Below are 18,707 nucleotides of genomic sequence, written 5' to 3'. Positions count from 1 at the left end.
AAATAAATAAAAATTTTAAAAAGGGTTCCAGGCTGTGATGATGAAGGGATGAAGGGCGGACACTCTCCCACCTCACAAGAAACACACACACACACACACACTTTCCACGCACACACTTGCACTGGCTCCGGCACGCGCCCAGAGCAACTGCAGAGCCGTGCAGAGGAGACAGCAGGCAGCGGGTGGGCAGGCAGCACCCAGCCTGCTCTGCTCTTCACTGGGTCTTAGTGCCTCGCCGCCTCTGCTCTCCTCACGGGGGCGACGGCTCTGCTTCTCACCCTTCCCGACGCTCTCTCTGCAGGTCACACCAGGACCCGCGGATAGGCAGGCACGGGAGCACCCGACGTTCGGGAGAGGAAATCACTTTCATACCCAGGATCAGCATTTCTCTAATTCTCTGTCTCCTTATTGTTCGCCCAACATCTCCCCCGATGCTCAATCTGCCAAAAGCCTTCTCACGGGGGCTGGATTATTGATTTGTAGAGAAGAAAAGAATCCCAGTGGTTAATGTTAATGAGCTGAGACTGACATTTACGAGAGCCCGGCCCCCACAATATACACATTAACACCCATGGAGCTTTTTCAGGAGTGGGTTTGTGTTTACGATGGAGGAAGGATCAGATTTAGTCTGTGATTTCTACAATGTCTTAACTCCATGTTCTTAATTACTGGTGTTCAGCTAGTTCCTGTTTAGACCTGAGTACAGTCAGACAACCAGCACGCAAGAAACAAGCAAATATCAGACAAAATCAGAAGAGTCAAAAAAACTAAATCCATCACAAATCTGTGTTGTTCTTAATAGTTGAAATATCCAAAATTGTAATAATCCCGCTGTATTCAGATTATTAAAAAAGATTTACATTTCTGTGTGTCGTTATTTTTTAAGAAAAATGTGCCACCATCTCAAACACTGGCTCATAAGGGTTAAAACTGTGATATTACTCAAAGGTTTGGTGTTTATTATTAGGACTGAAGTTGAAAAGATTTATGTGGAAAAAAATAGGTACACCGGAAATACCATAAATATAATAATATAATATAAAAAGCATAACCGGCTAAGAGGGCACAATTTGGTTTTATTTCTTATTTTACATAAAATATATTCTGGATGAATACCAGTTCTAATGCTTATAAAAAAAAAACAATCCAGTCATGTCTCCATTATTGGGTTTCATGAACATTTACACAAACTTTAAATTTGTGAAAACAAAACACTTAAGCAAAAAAATAAAAGATAAAAACTAAAAAGGCGTAAGACACATTGATCACTTAAAGCGCAGGTGTCAAACATACGGCCTGCGGGCAAAAAGCGGCCCGCCAGAGGGTCAAATCTGGTCCGCGGCATGAGTTTGGAAAAAAAAAGTGTGAAAATTACATAGAAAACAGCGATTTTTTAAATGAAAATCCCCAATTTGTCGACTGTTTTAATAAGAGAAGTGGACAGAACACAACACTGAGACTCAGGACTAAACAGCAGACAACAATGTGACCAAATTGCATTTATTTTTCTTATAGAATTTCATTTGTTTTTGAAGTATAGTTCAATAAATGTGAACATTCTCTTAATTTACTTGTTCTTCTTTGCATTGAAACAAATGGAAAAAGCCCCGAGTTGTCATTACTTATAAGTTATTATCTTACTGGTCTGGCTTGAGATCAAATTGGACTATATATAAGTAAAATAAGTCTGACACCCCTGACTTAGAGTAGATCTATAGCCATTTCTGAATCCAAAGTAAATAATAAAATCAACTATATTAATAACTGGATAAAATGGCAGCGCTGTTTGACACGAGAGGAAGAAGAGAGTTTATAAACGGGATGAAGATTTGTTTTTAGGCTTTCCACTGAGGCCTCTCTGTAAAGATCCTGTAGTTTTCTTTTTTAATGAATTATACTTTAGACAGTATAGCGCCACATGAGATGATTTAATAACAATATGCTTTGGACACAATAAGTAACCTTTTGATATATGGAGGTGGCTGTTGTGACTGTCAACTGCACTCATTACTCATTTTTTTCGTGTCACTGTACTTTACCGTGAATATCCTCTTTGTTGTCCGACTTACAGTACATGGACCTTATTTTTAGGGTTTCTCCAATCAGCTGACGCTCTGAAACCAGGCTTTGCATGAATGAACCGTCCGCACACCAGTATGTGACATCTCTTCTGCAGCGTGAAACACTGGAAGCAAACCCCCGCACGGGTTCACAGATCACCGCTTCTTCTCCTTTTCTTCTTACTGACAAATCAGTTGCTAATTTGAACAGCTCGCATGGATTCGATAGCTGTGACGCTGTTTATTTCATGGAGTTCGACACAGACGCACTTTGTCTCGCACACGCTGGTGGCTCTGGGTGGATTTAGCAGCGGGCTGCTCGGAGGCTGCTGCGGTCGCTCATATGATCTGAAGGAAAAGGACAGCATCAGATATTTGTTTTTTCCCTGAAATGTGTTTTAGCTGTAAACCATGTTGGAGGGGACTGAGACGCAAAACGATAACAATCTGAGAGCCTAACGTATAACAATCCAAGATGAGACGATAGTGAAGCCACTGAGGCCTTTTTTTTTTTTTTTTTTTTTTTCCAGGAAGGAAACAGAACATAGAAGAGTCTTTGTTTGTGTTTGTTAACGCTCTGCTCTCCCAGTCGTCTCTCTCTGGATGAGAGTGTGTGTGTCCTGTGACTGCACTCGTGTCTGAGGTGTTGAATAATGACAGAAATAGCAGATACTTGCTCATGCCTGCACCACCAATCACGGGGGAGGGAAATACAAAGGTTTCCGTGGCAACACCGACTTTAGCTTCCCCGGCACTAACCCCCCTCTCCTCAACCCCCTCACCCCACCTCTCTCCCCCGTCAACCTCAGGGCACAAACACTCCCTCTCACCTGTGTGCATCAGCAGACGTGTGGTCCTCAACCACACTGGGTTGATGATTAGCCACAAATTCCTGCTTCAGCTGAGCACAGGTGAGCTGGTTCTTGGTCTGATGATATCGTGGTGGATACGTGGTGATATCACATCTCGCCAGTAGGGGGAGCTCTCACATTTACCAAGTAACCGCAACACCTGAAGTTCAAGGAAACACAGCTATTGTTCTGCACATCACCACTAATCCGCTCCAGCGTGCAAGGATTCATGCTTAAGGACTTTTATCGTTTGTTGCAGACTTTTTAAATTTATGTTGCACTCTGAAAGGTTTGCCCTTATTTAAGCACACATGGTGCGGTCAAATGAGTTAATCAATAGGGTGAAATCCATTCGGTGTGTGGATATGTGGGAGGCACACACACACACACACACACACTGTTCTGACAAGAAGAGATCATGTTTGGGCTGACGTCAAACCCCCGGGGATAACATGATCCGCAAAAATCCTTCTGCATTCTTTCATACAGAGAAGAATTGTTTTGCTCCAACAAGGGATTATGTGCAATTCATTGAAAGCAAAATTCATATACAACAATGATATATTTAGATTTATAAATCCCAAATTCAAGAAAAATCTTATCTGAGTTTTACCACAAATCCCAGAGATCAGCGTCCACATGGTCGGTCACATCAGGCTGATTAGACTCACCCCGTCTCACTTATCTGATTTCACAGAACCTGGCGTATGACGTCGGCGATCTCTGCATATTTTGGCTAATCGCAAATCTAATTTAAATCGAGTAAGCGTTGCTGCAAGGGGAGAACCACTGACCCAATTTTCTTGTTCAGGCGTGTCGAGTCCCTCACAGTTAGTTTGAACCAGATATCGTTCTCCATGCTCCACTGGCTCCTTCAGAGTTATTAGAGCATGCGACGCATCTTATCCTCTCTCTTATTAAATGTCCATTCTGCACACCTCGCTGCTTCCAGACACATAAATATGATGCATCTAACAGCAAAGGATCAAGTTTCACTGATTTTCATGTAGAAGGAAAATAACTTATATATGTGTGTGTGTGTGTGTGTAGAGAGAGAGAAAGAGCTGACTTCACTAATAGTAGAGATCACAGATAAAGTTTGCGACAGCTTACTGGGACTCCTGGGACAACCTGTTCTGTGTAGGCAGCCGGAGAAAACACCAGTCACTGGTCTGTGTTGTTTGATTTCCCAGAGCCTTGCATTTGAGTCCAAACAGACACCATTAGCACTCTCCGTTGGCTCCAGGTTGGCACCGTCATCCTGCAGACACTGAGTCACTGATGAGTGCCAACATCCCGTACTGCTGTCTGTCTGGGATACAGCACTACACTGAAAAAGAGGACCAGGCTGTAATGTATATATACATAAAAAGGTCAACTTAACGTGGACACCTGCTGGCATTTCAATTAGACTTGTTGCTGCTGGTTGTATAGTCTCGTGTTTTAATCACTGTTGATGGCGTTTGATGTGTTGATGTGTACACCAATCAGCCATAACATTAAAACCACTGGCAGGAGAAGTAAATAACGCTGGCTATCTTGTGAAAATTCAATGTTCTGCTGGGAAACGTTTGGTCTAGATCACACTAAGGACCTCCACCCCATAGCAATGACACTACCTGATTGTCAGCAGCCATACTCAGCTGGATGCAGCCTGACACAGACACACACACACACACAAAAACAATTTAGGAACGACTCAAAAAACATGAAGAACAGCACAAGGTGTAGACAAGGCCTATGAGGCACAAGGAAGGCCTACACAATAAAAGTAAGGTGGTCATAATGTTATGCTTGAATGCCTGAAGGTTCAAATTTGTATTTTCTCAATATGTGTCTCTTCCCTGTGTCACACCTTTGTATTGCGAGTCCGTGATGACTCTCATAGAAAGTCATTGCTTTTATTCTTTTTACCAGCTGTGAGTTGTTCGATGTTATTGGAGTGACTCATTATTTCTGATCATAGAAATGCTAAACGGTTTTCTTAAAGCGTCTGTGAAGTAGAACATGGAGCACCTGTGTGGAGGTGTAGTGACTTTAGATGTCCTTGCTTCACTCACAAACAACCGCCAGGAGCTTTCACAATGCAGCAACACACAACCTTCATCAGATTAAAGAACACGCAACTCACAGCCGCTCAAGAGGTGGGCAGAGAGGGGAGGCAATGGCATTTATGCTTGACGTGGCAGAATCCTGTATTTTTGTAAAAGTGCATCAGAAAGGAGTGAGTCAATTTGTTATTATTAATTATTTAGATTATTCTTTAAATGTATATGCTTATATTTATGACTTTAAGAGAGTTGAGGGCCACATCTTTAAATAAATACCTCACAAACTGACCTAAATCACTAGTTTTGGTTTGCAATACTCTTAAATCTACTACTAAGATCATGACATCTGCAGTGTGGAGACATTAAACCATTTATAGTGCAGGCCTAACGTTTTAACAAAAAGGAAAAGTTACAAATAAACTAAACTAAAATATTAAGGTCTGAACCTTAGAGGCACCTGTAGATGGGTATTTTTATTATAGAGTTGTGCTTTTTGTGCAGAGCCAAGCGAACTCCACCTGAGATAAATTGGATAAAAAAAAGCACATTTTCTCAAATGTGAACCTGTTCCTTTGAAGCTAAGAACCTGGTGCTTTAACACTAAAATTTGCAGTACTTTGTCTTCATGAGACACTATAATTCAAAATGCAATTTGCAAACTCCCCCTCCCACGCTGTAATTTCACAGAAAGCAGTCAGCTGATCAGCAGTCAGGTGATTAATGGAACCAAGGCTGCGGCCTTCATCACCAGCCTCCCTGGGTGACCCTTCATCACCAGCCTCGTCTCTGCTGACAAGAATGAGACTTTTGCATTTTATTCTGGACCCACAGTCTGTCGCCTCCTTGCTGACACCAGCAAACCTCAACTCTGTAATTATCGATGCGACACAAAGAGCCGCTATAAGTTTGAGCGCTCGGCCGTATTTCCCATTAGTGAGCATCTGCGGTAAATGGCAGCAAAATTGAGCCCCGTATACTTTCACTTGGCCCACCTCTCAGTTTTTTTGATTCATCCCTTTTGATAAAATGGGAGTCGGTGTAATCTGTAACTTTTTGTTTTTCAAAAAGAGGATTAATGTGTCTGTGTGTTCAGAGAAAATGGATTACGTAACAAAAGAGCTCATTCTTTTTTTAAAAAAAAAATAATAACAATGATTTGTGTTAAATTATTGTGTCATTGTTCATACGCCCAAATCAAAAACATAGAAATAATGAATCCATTTTAGCTGGCCAGGTCTGAGGACAATTTGTCAGGAGTCAGTTTCTGACCTTAAATATCACTGAGCGGTTAACCTGCAGAGACTGGGGAGTGACGGATGGATGCAGCCTTGGAGTAAAACTTTTTTTTTCTGGAGCATCTGCAGTGTTTGACAAATTAGCCACGTTCCCGGATCTGCGCTGACAGCTTAAAGATCATTGGGCACAATGCTGCATGTGAGTGTCTAGTAGGAGGTACATCTCTTACAGAAACACGATAACTTACTGAGACAGATCAATGCATGTAGCTGATTAAAAGTCAAAAGAGATGTTGTTAGTAGACAGGAACTCTTTGAGGAACCTTAACCAGGACAAATTGGAAATGGGCCTGTAGTTTTTTTCCTTTTTTTGAATAGGCCTGTATATATAATGCTGACCATGTCCCACTGCAGTACTAACAAGGAGCACTACAGGTTCTTCATCCAGTTCGTAGTACGTCCAATAAAACATGCAGAAATAAAGGCAACTGAATTTGTTGTGTTGTTTCCCCTTCAGTCATTTACAAGTGAAGAAGCCACTTGAATGAGGGACAAAACTTATGCAAGAAACCAGTTGCTTTCTATTTTTTAACTCCTTCCTCCAACTAGGATCAGTGACTATAGACGCTGCAGTATTTCCCTCAATATCATAAGCAATACACTGTGTTTTAAATATCATTTGCATGTGCAAATCTGCAATGTCACTGTGATTTGTGTGTTTATAATACGTCCATTACTTTTTGACTACAGCTAAAACCATGTACAATGTAAACTAGTCCGCCAGAGACTGGTTCTTGCATTTTAGAGTTTATACACCTTTAAACACTACATATATCATGTTGTATCATATTGTTTTGGAACGTCATGTATTATGGTGTTTCTTTTCAAATGATCTGCCTTTTGTTGTATGTCTAAGAAACTGCCTTGATAAAAAAAATAATAAAAAAATGGAAAAACCCAGTGACTAATGGGACTAATGACATGCTATAATCACATTTTAAATGGTTCTGTGATTTCATGCAAGGCTGTTAAAGGAGGTTAGTTTTCAAATGCCATGGAGTGAGTGGTGAAATAAAAAGTTATTGTCTGTTAATGTCACAGTGGCTCCAACTGTACAATCCATTCTCTCTGGTGTGACAGCTTGATGAAAAAGTATTACTCACACTAACTGTTTAAATGGCAGGAATAGTCATGAAATGATTATTTATGAGAACATTACAAATGCCATAGGTCTTTCATAAGTGAAACATCAACGTGACAACGTGTCACCTTTTCAGAGTTTGTGCGGTTTGGACACAGTATGTGCTGCTGCTGGTCTGTCCTTCCTAAACCAGATACTATGAGATAATGAAATGAAATCAGTGCAGGAAGTCAGCTCTCTTTTTGTGTTCCAGGCCCTTATTTCAGTGTTTTCTTCCCACTGCAATTCCTGCACATGTGTTCTGTCCTCATTAGAGCCACACAGAGCTGAGTCCTGCAGGCAGGATGAGGCGGAGGAGGAGGCGGAGGAGGATGAGGAGGAAAAGGAGGAGGAGGAGGGGGATGATGTTGTGAAATCCAGACAGATGCTGCATGGTTAATAATGCAAGCCAGCTGTCAGCATTCAGAGAGGTGACGAACTGAAAATCAGCCAAGCGTCTCTTGAGCTAGTCTGGCACTCAGGCTATCAGTCAGGTTCAACGGCGGCGAGAACACATCTGCAGTGGAGGCACCTGCACAACAACATTACATAATGACCCGCAGTCACCGACTAAACAAATGGGGGAAAAGGCAAAGTTTGAAAGACCATGTCGTGACCATGGCACGACTCACGTCTGCCTTTTAAACGCAAAGATTTATCTGGCAGCTGGTTAGTTCATTTTAGCACAAAACTAGGATTTTGTCAGCGCTAAATAGAGCCATGCTATGCTATTTCCCTCTGTTTCCACGCTTTGTGCTAAGCTAAGCTAACAGCGTGCGGTCCATGGGCTTTTCACTCATGTACAGACAACAGACATAAAAGTGGTACATAAGAGTCTTTTCCTATACTTCTCTGCTGCCTCACTATATTGTTTTAACTCAGGAAGCCCGCTAATCTTTACATCTGGGAGGATGAAAAATGATGTTCATATGTTTTTTATGTACCCGTTATTCACATTATGTTAACTCAGACAAATGCCACGGACCATTATACAGATTATATATCAATAACCTGAGAGTTGCATTGCACTATAGGTGCTATAACTGGCTGCAGTTTAAACACCATGCAACATGTTAAAGGCCAACCCAACCCGGAACTGGAGAAGAGTTAACACCTGTGTAAATACACCTGCTTCCTCCTGGCTGCACTGCTTCACTGCATATGATCAATAGCATTAGCTCTTCTTTGAATGTACCCGGCGATTCACAGTACGGCGGATACAGGAAGCATTACTATTAAAATGTTTCTCACATTTATGTTTAATTTACGTTAGTCTAAATATTTTTAATATGTCAGTTGTAGTCCTCTTTTAAATTACAAAAGAAACCGAAGCCTCTGAAATGAGATTCCAGCCGTCAAGAGATTTAAAAAACGATAGCACATTAAAATGTAGTGGTTAGAGACAGAAAAAAAGAAGCTGTGTGTGTGTTAAGTGTGAGGATTGATTAGACTGAAAGATTAATGTTGAGAACACTTCAAGATGTCCAAGCCAACAGCTGAATCACATAAAGAGAAAAGTAAGAAGTAGAAATCCATTAGCGGCGTTGTAAAGGACGCAGTTAAGTACTCAAGAGATCTGTGTGTCTGTCTTAGAAGAAGAGTCATTTGCCTTGAATTGTCACTCTGCAACGCTGACAGCAGAGAGCGGATGTAACCGTAATAACAACCCTGCCTTAAACTCTATTTCCCAGAAAATGTCCACACTCTGCAGAGAGCAGCGTGCTGTGATTAATAGAGGCAGAGAGAAGCAGAGCCTTATAAATCCCTTAAAGCTCGCCACGAGGCTCTTCCCAAAGCAGAAGATTATTGCAGACTGACACGGGCTTGAAACAAATCTGTTTAATTTAGAGTAATGCTCTGCTTCCTGTGAAGCCAGGCTTTTTTTTCTCTTTTGATTGTTGTTGTTTTGGTTGCAGTGTGAAAGAAGTCTCTGAGCCCCGAATAGGCATTGTCAAGACACAAATATCAGGCCCCAAATCTGGTGGTACTGGGGCTGCAGCAGCGGCTTTGTGAATGAGTCATCAAGCGACTCTCAAGGCTGAGGAAATATGAATTTAATCTCTGGAAAAAAGTAAACAAAACGTGTATGGCGGTGCAAAAATAGTCTGTGTCAAGTGCTGTATTCACGTTAAGAATGGCCCAAACGTCCACGTGAAAGCTGTGAAAGTGTAAAAGCTATTAGTCATGGTAACCGCATTGTAACCGCACACAAAAAATAAGGTTGTAAAAATCATCTCTAAGCCTCCACAGACCAAGTTAATAACTAGCTGATGAAACAGAGGTAAAGAAAGTGTTTAAATGTAGAAAAAACAATAAACTAATGTCGATAAAGTTGTCTTGATAATGGTCCCTTACATCCCGTCCACTGTATACAGCAATTAAAATGATTGGTCCAGTGCTTTGCAGCTGACAGCTGGCTGCTGCCGGATATATCACAGGCTCTGGCAAAAACAGGAAGCACAAAGATTGCTGCTCGGTTTGAAAAGAAAATACCATCAACAATACACTTGGGGAACTCGTGTGTTCACCTCGCACTTTTCCCAACCGTCTCTACAACTCGTTAACTTTCATTAATATTCCATTGTCTCTTGTCACCACATCGCTGCTCAGCTCTTCCTGCGTTCACAGCAAAGCACACAGAATGAGAGGCAATATTTGTTTTTTGTAAGCTTTGTATTTCCCTGGTTATCACCTGCATTCATACACTAGAAACGCTTTGTTCACCAAACGTTTTGCACGTGATGCCGTCGTTTTATCACCATTAATTACATGAAATCAAACGGAACAAACAACGTGTTTAAGACTTAAAGCCATAAACTTATTTCGTTGGTACTGTCTATATCTGCTGGACTAAGTCACGGACAACACAGCTGGACACACTGCTCTGGTAGCTATACATCTGCTAACTAAATAATGTGACGCTAGTGGAAGTTATTTTATTCAACTGTACTTCCCCCGTAGCTGAGGCCAGACCAGCAGCTTTCATTAATGTTCAATATTAATATTAATCGTCACTATCTGCTCCACTTGCTGAGCTCTTGCTGTCTTTTCTCATCTTAACTAGACTGAGTGGGTAGAGTTGTGTCAGGTGGGGAGGTCCCCTAGTGGCCCGGGGCCGAGAGCATTGATTTATTTTGTGCTCCACTCCTATTTTCAGCATAAAGAACTAACTGATAGAAGAGATTTTGCAATGGGGGAAGCATTAAGTTGAATTCTGTTTCGTTCCTTCGGTTTCACGGTCCTTATCGGTGGACGCTCACTATCACACTGCTGCCCCTTGTTTTTAAATCAGATTTCAGTGGCAAATTTTTACAGCAACGTTGGCAAATTAGATATCTTTTTCCTTTTCGAGGAAATAATTTCAGCTTCTTGACGTGCACGCCGCTGCAGGCGCGCCGCAACACCACGGTGAACTCTCTCACCCGCCATGCTCGCTTACAGGCCAATTCTCCACTGTCCAGTTTTCCCCAGGGGACGGGCACCACCCGATGGCAAACCCACACCTGAATAATAGATGCATCCTGCAGCAGCAAAGTAACTGACTCACTCACTCTCTCATTATACACTGACAGGGGCATCAGCAGCCATTATGTAATAACTGCAAAGGCTGAACGCGGGGTTGGGTCTGTCTGCCGCTGGATTGTCTTTTTGGGCTGACTTCCTCACGAGGACATGGGGACGGAACGAACCGCACGCCGCCAGGGTAGAGCTAAGAATGAGGATTGATTAAAGTCTAAAATCTGTTTACGAAATCCTCTTACACATATCAGAGTCACTGCGGTGCAGGCACGGATGAGATACTGGTCTTATGTAATCAGTGCAGTCAGGTTTTGTTTTGGCTGGCGCTGTGAAGGCCAGAGTTCAGAGGAAATGAGAAGGAGAGATGCTCGAGGGAGACCGCGGCAGCCGGAATCGAGAAGAGGTGCCACGAGCGCGCGGAGCACGGTGACTAATTTTAGAAGAGAGCACCGGTGTGTCCTTTAATTGAGGAGGTGTACACACTGCACGTATAAATAGAGAACAGATTTAATTAGCTGGTTGTCTCCACCTCTGCTGACAAGGAACTTCCTCGCGTGTGCTCCATTATCCGCGGCCTTGGGCTCGATAAATGGATAAATAAATAAATAAATAAAGGCACACAGTGAGCACCTCCAGTCTGATGATGAAACGGGACACTCGCCTCCAAAGCCAAAGGACATTCCGTCCAACTCTATCTCCCTCTGCCTCCCTTCCATCTCCTCCCTTCTCTCAGCTGTATATCTCTCCCTCCTACTCAGGATACGGCCGCTTGATTCAGGCTTTAATGGACATTTCATTTTTATACGAAAGTGCAGCAGAGTTTAATCTTCTCTTTCTTACGCCTCTAGAAGTACAGCAACTCCACCTCTCCATTACCCCCCCCCCCCCCCCACCCCCACCCCCCTTTCCTGTATCACGTAGCGCTGAGGCCATTATCATGTAATGTTTTCATATTTAGCTCGCTGATATGAGCCATTTTCCATTATGTTCTGCATTATCGTGCTACATCTGATTAATTACAACTCTGGTTCTTCCTTTTAAACCACGGAGAAAATGGATATCTCATCACGACGCCATCGCTTTCCCAGTATGAAGAGAAACTCGGGGGGCTGCCCTGATCCTTTCCGTGCGTACTTTCCACTCTCAGCCTGCTCTGCACTCCAAAATGCAGATGCAATTTCGTGCGTGTCCCCCAGAGTGCAATCATTGCCGTTTGACTGGAGAGCTGTGGAGAAGACCTCTTCATCCAGGCTTGATGGGCTACACGCGGTCACAGACACTGAGAACAGGCACTGAGAACTGAAAAAAAAGTGAGGGTGGACGTGGTGGGTAAAAAAAAAAAAAAAAAGTAAAAACAAAAGCCAAGTGCTCGGGTAATGAGTCCTGTGGGTCAGCGTTGTAACCTGCCCACTCTGGCTTGATGGGCTCTTAGCAAAAGTAACGAGAGCTCATTTGCTTGGGATGGGATGTTCTCTCTGTTGAGTAAGAGGCTCTGAGTTGAATGCTGCCGTTTTGCCCGATGCACATTTTCCACAAGCTCCCGAAACAGGTTATAAATGAGTTACAAGAGATTTAAAACCTGAACATGAGGAGAAAAACCCACAAGCCCTGAATACAGATACATGCAGATACACCCTGGGCTGTAAAAGCAAGTGATATACAAGTAGCACGTATATTCTACTTGGATTCTTACGTCTGACAGAGGAAGCCAGACATTTTCAAGGCAGTGACTCATTGACTATTTACAGTCCTCTCCTGCCTTCTCCAGAGGACCTCGTCTTATTGGCCAAACACAGGGGCACGGCTCTTTCCACGAAGACAGAGGATTATCATTGTTTTCCCACATAGTTAATTAACTGAGCATCATCTGTCTCCTATGGGAACGGCCGACATGCATCGACTCCTTTATCTTTGCCCAGAGGAAGGGATTAACAGGTATTAAAGACACAGCCTGGGAGATGTCTTGTCAAACAATATGTCTTTCTTTCATTCCCTCTTCATTCAGAAAATAAACAGAGCCACATGTTTTTTTTCTTGTTGTTTTTGTATTTTGTTTGTCTTTAAAAGAAACCATTTCCTGGATATATCAAGTGGATTTGTGCCGAGCCGTGTCAGTTTCACCTGACAGGAGTAATTCTGCCCAGTTATCACAGCAGAGCTTGTAACTGCAGCAGTGACGGTTTTAATTAGTGTGTGAAAACAATGTGTGCCCTGCCTCCTGATTACATCCATTGTTATTGCTCACTGTGCCTCCGTGTAGGCTGACACCTGCAGCCCTTTTCTCCGTGATTTAGAGTCGGGGTCTCCGCCATCGATGCACACACGACTGATGCACGGCCTGTTGCTAAGCGATGGGCGAAGAAGACGTGCCAAGATTACGAGCAGCTTTTTTTTTTTTTTTTCTTTTATTGAAGCATGTGCCACCCTCACGGGCTTCTCCTCTGAAGATATGATTGTCAAGTGACCTTGTTTCATCCCTGCACTTCTGGCCAAACACAAAACTGGAAGCGTTGCCGTGGCAACCGAGAGCAGTCCAGACAGCAGGCTACACAAAATTATGGTTTCAGTTTATTCTTCCTTCTCTTTGAGACGCTTTTCTGCATCCGCATGTCTTGTGTTTTCTCATACCAGGGGGAAGTGATACGTCAAGAGGGGGAAACCTGACCCCAGAGGATTTAAAGGCCTCGCTTAGCTACAGTTACCTGCATCAGACTCACCACGGTTTGACTGATTTATTTAGTTGAACTAATACATTATTAACAATGTCTTTGGTGGAAGCTACTGTCCTGCTGTTTGCCAACGTTTTAGATACAACACTGAAAATGATATAAAAACCCTCAAAATTAACCATCCATTCACACGGGAGCCAATTTAATGTGTAGCATGACTTTTAACTCTATCCGGCAGTCTCCAATTTGTGTTGCCGCTCTCGAACCAGGTCGTAACAACGGCATATTTAATAATGAAGTAGTGAAAGTAATGTGAGATAGGTCGCTGGCCGTGAAGGACCCTCATAGTAACACCCGAGCCTGCAGCTCCTCTCTGCTTAATTAAACTTTACAGTGAGTTCAGCGGGTTGGTCTCCATCTATAAATAAAACAAATTCTAAAAATTCAGTTAACAACAAACTAGTAAAGACAAAGGGGCATTTAGCAGCTCAAGAGGTTGGAATTTATTACACTCATACACTCATCTGCCAGTCATAAAAAATGAGTGCATACTTCTATATCATACTTCTAAATTCGACTTTTTGAATGTCGCAGTGTACATGCAACAGAGAAAATCGAATGACTGACGGGAACATGTCCTCCTCCACACTACGTGGCGATGTGTGTCTTTTCAGCATGTTAATACCATGTTAATATGGCCCCCTTTCCGGTTGACCTATTACATCATACAATAAACCACCGGATCGGTATTTCAAACAACAAGAAGATGGATAATAGTACAGCTTTTTTAATCTTGTACGTAGTGCTGCAGATAAAATGCTCGCTATCCCTCAGGTGGTTCTTCTACCGGCTCCGTTTACCTTCTTCTTCTGCAGTCGACTTTCTTGGATGTTTTTGTTCTGGGGTCATACACCAGCGCAGGGAGATTTTAGTCGGAGTAACGTGTTTACATGAACTTAAGTTGTCCAGTTAAAGTCGGATTAAGACCATTTTTTATTTTTTCACATGCATGCAAACATAACAAGTGCTGCACAGAGAAAGGTAGTGATTCAACAGGGTGATCATTTTAGAGGAGTTGAATCAACTCCTTTTTGATGCTGTTTCAACTGAACATTGAAATGGTGAAGCTAAGATTTAGTGCAGGACTGTCACATTAGACACATTAGTTTTCACTAGAGTACCTAATGAATTGGCCAGTGAGTGTATATATTTAACCTGCATCACTTTTACATTGTGTGTTTCTTTCATGTAACTTTACTTTCTTGACTTGTGTCGATTTCCCCCTAAACTTTTTTTAGTTATTTAAGCCTGTACAACATAAGTAAGTTTGTACCATCTTCTGCAACACAGTGTCCTGACACCTTTTCACGCTGTACACCCACGACTGCATCGCCACCCAAGATACTGTCACCGTCATCAATTTGCTGATGACACGACCATCGTGGGACTAACCAGCTGAGGCTCCATACGGGGAGGTGGTCCAGGGAACAGGGGCCTGGTGCAGTGCCTGGTGCCTCAACCTCATTACCAGAAAGACCAAATCATCATTGATTTCCTCAGTCTGCACATCTCAGAGGACTTGGACTGGACAATGAACACCACCCACATCATTAAAAAGGCCCAGAAGCGTCTCTTTTTTTCTGAGAACGCTAAAGAAGAACAGACTCCCTCCACCTCTCCTGAAAAACTTTTACCACTGCACCAGAGACAGTGTCGTACGTCAGCTGAGAAAAAACAGCTGCAGAGTGTCATCAAGGCGACTGAGTGGATTGTACGCTCCCCACTTCCACATCTGGACAAGATCTACTTGAGCTGTCTCCTCCGACAGGCCACAAAGATCTGTAAGGACAGTCCCTGATCAGCGGCCTCCTCTCCGGTAGACTCAGAGTCATGAGGGCCCACACCAACAGACAGAAAAGTTTGCTTGAGGAACGTTACCCTCCCCCTCCCTTTAAACACCTGACCTCAAACTGCTACCGGAGATCGCTGCCAAAATTTTGTTTTAACTTGTGTGCAGTGACATTAGTCGTCGTCTTCTTCTTTATTTTCTTATCACATTTCTATCGTGATTTTCTTTTTGAACTTTTGCAGGTTTTCAGTGTAGCTAATGAACTGTCAGGTTAGTGTATGTACAGTCCACCAGGTCAACACAAATACAGCTCCAAATAAGTGATGATGTTGCACTGTGACTATACTGGCTGCGTATACGTTGCAGATTAAATAATATCTTAACAGTTATAAACCAAACGTTTGAATTTTGTTCCATGTTAGCGACCCAGCTGCAGCTGTGATGTGTGCAGTCAGCATGGAGTCTAGTTGCATCCAATTGTATGTTGTGTAAACCAGTCAGCACGGTGACAACAGTGTGTGTTTACCATGTCAGCAGCGATGCCAAGTGGAGCACGGAAAGAGGCTGCTGTATGTAAACATGCTTTACATTGGTGCGATCGGGCCGTAAAAGCAAAAAAACAAAAAAATCAAAAAACAAAACAAAAACTAGATTACGCTGATCACACTCACAGACGTACAGCGAGCTCTCAGGCTGCAGAGTCTGTACACAGTGAAATATAATCTTGTCAAAACAGCTTCCTGGTGGCTCAAGTGCTGCATAGAAGAGCCACTTAACAATGTTACTACCACTTAATGATTAATAAGCAGTGGACAGTAATAAGGAAGTTGCTGGCTATATCAAATTATTACCCTTTAAATATTTTAATACATGCTGATGGACAGTGTATAAGAAAATACATTTTCTCTCTGACGTTCCTCCGTCAACCACTGACTTCACATCGAGTCTTTGTGCATATATACCGAGGGATCGATCTGTGCTAGAAACTGCGTCTGAGCAGGTACGTGCAAGAACAAGAGAAGGCAAGGCCACCTCAGATTTGCCACGGAGCCAAAACAGTCAACGAAAGGCCGCAGGCAGTTGCCAGGCAACACTATCCCTATCACAGCAGGAAGTGAAGTCGAAGAGAACATTAATCACTTTCTGCTCCATCTCGCAAGCGCCACAGCAGCCACAATGCTCCGGTCAGGCAGATGTTTCGCACCATGCGCAGACACGCGGCTTCGTACCTGCATTTGCTAAAATGTTACTGGAGTGAGAAACAGATTTGTCAGGAGCGTTTGTGTGAATGCGCTTGGGTCTGAGTCCAACATACGAGGAAGTGTGTCGCCTAAACACTGTTCGGTTTTACCGGGGAATCAACCTGCTTCAAAGGATGTATCATGAGCTTGGAGGATTTCTTTGGCACGGGGTATGACTAAAGCAAATAATGAGGGACATCTGCTGCCGCTGACTGCTTCCAGTCTGTTTGTTTCATCTGCCAAAGCACATCTTCTCAAGCCAACTCCTGCTCCATGAGAGTTTGTGCAATTGTGCCATGCGTTGGATGTCTCACACAGGTGAAATGAGACTGAAAATGCCTGCTAAGTGGTTTGAAATCAAGGGACATTTTAAGAACAGCAAGTCACCAAAGGTTTTTCTTTACAGCTGGCATATTGAAACCTTCCTAAAATAATGGCCTGTGTCACTTTTTGACAAAAATGTAAAATCTTTTACATTCTCAGTCGAACAGGTCGTGCACCCACATCATATTTACACATATAATTAATATCTGGTTCCGTTTTTTCGTGTTTTTAATGACTCATTATTTTATGAGGCTGTTGATATTGGATTTTTTTTTTTTTTTTCAAGCACGCTGCACGTCCTTGAACTGACGAGAGGGCAGTCACATGTCCGGGCGTCGTCTGCCTTACAAATGAATACGAATGACAAGGATTCCAATGCAGACCTGTTGCATTATGCTCATACATCTCTATCAAATGTCCCACGCACCTCCATATATAATTTCTTAAAGCGGGTAACAATTCATGTGAGATTAAAATTGGCCATAATCTGCATTTATTAAAGGGTTTCTGGTGGCATTCGTGAGTGGGAGGCTTCACCGCCGTAGCAGCTTTTTGGCGACGTGCAGTACTCTCGCAGCTTTGCCAAAGCTAAGAATCGCTGCAGCGGGTCTGTGGATTGAGGAAAACCTTAAAAAATAAATAAATAAAAAATCTCCAATACTAAGCTTGTGGGTGGATTTGCTTGAGTAAAAAAAAACAAAAAAAAACAAATGGTTTTCCCTGCTCAGTGGGCACTCAGAAACAGACCTTATCAAATACACAAACAGAGTGTGGTGGACAGTGAGCACAAATAGGCTGAGGGACTCATTAAGGAGCTGGACAGGGTGATGGCTGCATCCTTTCCTGAAACACTCATCCACAAAATAGTGCATGAATAAATAATCAATAAAATGTAATTTAAGGAGTAGTTGACATCCCTTTTGTTCTGAAGGTCATTGAAGTCAGGATATCAGAGCTGTCCTGCAGTTTAGAGGTAGTTGCACGTACACTGACCCGTGTGGGTTTTTGTGCCATACAAGGATGCAAGTTGCATCACACAGAAAATAACAACTACGAGAATGTTAATTTATGATAAAACGGGGTAGAAATCTACAGATATGGTAGCAAGTTAAAATAGCAGCACAACTGAAAAACATGTAATCACTGCAAGTACGCACAGCCGTCAGATGGCGGTGATGGACGGGAGCGAGGAGAGAAAGGTGCGTGACAGATTTGCATGGCCACATTCAGCCACATGCGAGTGAAATCTGTGCCTTATTTTAGCAGCGAGGAACACCCAGCCACCGGGAGCACGTCTGGCACAAAAAATATGCTGTATTCACAGAAACCCTGAGAAAGTCGTTTTGGTTTGTTGCAATTGCAATAGCATCAGAGCAGAAGAGGGAGGCTAACGGAGTTATTGGCCGATTTTAGCACAAAATGATGACACGTTTTATCAGTGGGTCATCTCGAAGATGGATGTGCATGAAACTCAACAAAATAAAAGCGAATTCAAAAGTTTAAATGGAAAAGAGGAAAACGGGTTTAAAGGGAGTGGGGAGCTCTGAAAAGTTTTGAGTCTGGATTTGAAGGTTGTCCCTGTGTGTTTAGATGTCAAAGTGCACATGCTTTAAATAGCACAGGGAAGATGGTGTGTCTGAGGGGTCAGAATGTGAAGATCTAGGACATCTTGGCCTGTAGTAATGATGGCAAAGGTCAAACGGTCACTAAGATTAATGTAAATTGTTC

At 42.7% G+C, this 18,707-nt stretch overlaps 1 long non-coding RNA gene across 1 annotated transcript; it reads right to left on the bottom strand.

Moving 5' to 3' along the window:
• Window positions 1-1,657: 1,657 nt before the first annotated feature.
• LOC125022879 lies at window positions 1,658-4,292 on the bottom strand. Its single transcript, XR_007114498.1, has 3 exons — window positions 4,025-4,292; window positions 2,891-3,071; window positions 1,658-2,408 (listed from the first exon to the last, which is right to left on the bottom strand). It is a non-coding gene; the product is annotated as an uncharacterized LOC125022879 (long non-coding RNA).
• Window positions 4,293-18,707: the final 14,415 nt, after the last annotated feature.

Source organism: Mugil cephalus, chromosome 1, assembly GCF_022458985.1.
Source record: "Mugil cephalus isolate CIBA_MC_2020 chromosome 1, CIBA_Mcephalus_1.1, whole genome shotgun sequence".
Taxonomy (NCBI): domain Eukaryota; kingdom Metazoa; phylum Chordata; class Actinopteri; order Mugiliformes; family Mugilidae; genus Mugil; species Mugil cephalus.
Note: the sequence above shows the minus strand (reverse complement) of the source record. Positions and strands in the feature narration are given on the sequence as shown.